Source organism: Elephantulus edwardii, unplaced genomic scaffold, assembly GCF_000299155.1.
Source record: "Elephantulus edwardii isolate Elephantulus edwardi_28Jun2011 unplaced genomic scaffold, EleEdw1.0 scaffold00104, whole genome shotgun sequence".
Taxonomy (NCBI): domain Eukaryota; kingdom Metazoa; phylum Chordata; class Mammalia; order Macroscelidea; family Macroscelididae; genus Elephantulus; species Elephantulus edwardii.
Window position 1 is genome coordinate 2,838,145 of NW_006399854.1, and position 2,179 is coordinate 2,840,323.

Consider the following 2,179-nt stretch of genomic DNA (forward strand, 5'->3'; position numbering starts at 1 on the left):
GTTTTTCCCAATAAAAAAAATATTTAAAAAAATTTTTCGCCACTGAACATCATGATGAAAAACATCTGTCATGAGGTTGACTAACCTCAAGACAGATGGAGAAAAGATTGAAGTTGTCAACGATTTGAACTCAGTTAGATCCACAACATAACAACATCCTTGATACTAGCAGTGAAAAAATCAAAAGATAAAATTACATTGCGAAAATCTTGTCAGAAATCTCTCCAAAGTGCTGAAGAGTGAGGATGTCAGTTTAAATACAAAGGTATGTCTATGCATCTGAAAGCTGAACAATAACTAAGGATGACAGGAGAAGAATCAATGACTTTGAGTTGTGGTTTTGGATAAGAGTACTGAAAATCCTATGGATTCTCAAAAGAGCAAACATATATGCCATGGAGAAAGTGCAATCAGAGTGCTTGCTCCTTGGAAGCAATGATAGTAGAGGTTTGTCTCACATATTTTTTAGCATATTGTTGTTAGAAGGTGTCAGTCCTTGAAGAGCATCATGATTGGAAAGATGGAGGGTCAGCAAAAAAAAAATGAAGATCCTCAATGCATTGCATTGACACAGACTGTAACAATGGGATCAAATATGTCAGCAATGGTGAGGATACACAGAATATAGCAAAGTTTAGATGTTCTCCTAGGGTCGCTATCAGTTGTAGTCAACTTGATGGCATATAATGACATCATTCAAGATTTTGTCCATAGAAATGTTGTCCATAGCAATTTGAGGCTTGAATGTGTGCTGCAGTTCTTTCCACTTGAGAAATGCTGAGCATCTTCTTCCCTTTTGGTTTTTCTAACTTGAGGTCTTTGCACATTGCCTTATAAGAATTTTCTTTGTCTTCTCGAGCAGCACTCTACGATCTTTTTGCTCTCTTAGCTCAGTATTCCTTCCCCTTGTTTTGGCTCCCTTTCACCTCAATCCAAGTTTCAGAGTCTCTTCTGACATCTATTTTGATCTTTCTATTTTCCCTATCTTTGTGATCCCTTTTTGCTTTTTTTTGTGGATAATGTTCTTGACATCTTCCCACAACTCATCTGGGCTTCAGTCTTTTGTATTCAGTATGTCAAATTGATTACATCTGTGGAAGGAACCATTGGAGTTCAATATCAGCAGTGAAAACTAGGCTAGGTGCTGATTGTGGGACAGATAAACTGTTCACATGCAAGTTCAAATTCAAACTAAAAGAAGGTTAAATCATATCCCCAGGAATAAAAATTTTATGTTGAGTCTATTTCCCCTGAATTTAAAAACCAACTCAGGAATAGGTTTGATGCCTTGAACACTAATGAACGAATACCAGATAAGCTGTGGGAATATATCGAGAATATTGTTCATGAAGAGTGCAAAAATCACTGGGGTGAATCGCTACTATGTATCAAAGGGTTTGGAGAACATTGACTAAAGAAGCATTCTTCCTGTTAGTGAAAAAACAACACAGTCACCTAGCACTACTATAGAAGTCTGTGTTATGTAATGCTTACTAAAAATAAAACTACCAAGAAAAAAAAAAAAAGAGTGCAAAAAAGTCAGTACAAAAAAGAAAGAAGAAGGCCCGCGCCACCGCGGCGTCTGACGTCCCGCGCGTCGCCAGCGCGGAGCAGTGCGGACAGCTGGGCCACAGCGGACGGGGTGTGAAGAGGGGGGGGAAAATGACACTTCAATGGGTGGCAGTTGCAACCTTCCTTTATGCTGAAATAGGACTCATGTTAATCTTCTGTCTCCCCTTTATTCCTCCTCAGAGATGGCACACAATTTTTTCATTTCATGTGTGGGGTAAAATTGCAAGTTTTTGGAACAAGGCTTTCCTTACTATAATAATACTATTGATTGCTCTGTTTCTAGATGCCGTGAGAGAAGTAAGAAAGTATTCTACTAATACCATTGAGAAGAGCTCAACTGATAGACCTAGTGCCTATGAACATACACAGATGAAACTTTTTAGATCTCAAAGAAATCTTTACATTTCTGGATTTTCACTTTTCTTTTAGCTAGTATTGTTGTTGTTATGTGCCATCGAGTCGTTTCCGACTCATAGCGACCCTATGCACAACAGCTCTAAACCCTGCCCTATCCTGCGCCAACCGCACCCCCTCCGACACACCCATCCCGATTACCCCAGTCACCGAATCAATCCATCTCATAGAGGGTCTTCCCCTCCTGCGCTGT

At 39.4% G+C, this 2,179-nt stretch overlaps 1 pseudogene; it reads left to right on the plus strand.

Moving 5' to 3' along the window:
* Positions 1-1,662: 1,662 nt before the first annotated feature.
* The window catches only part of LOC102865947, a 1,373-nt pseudogene continuing 856 nt past the window's right edge, over positions 1,663-2,179 (plus strand).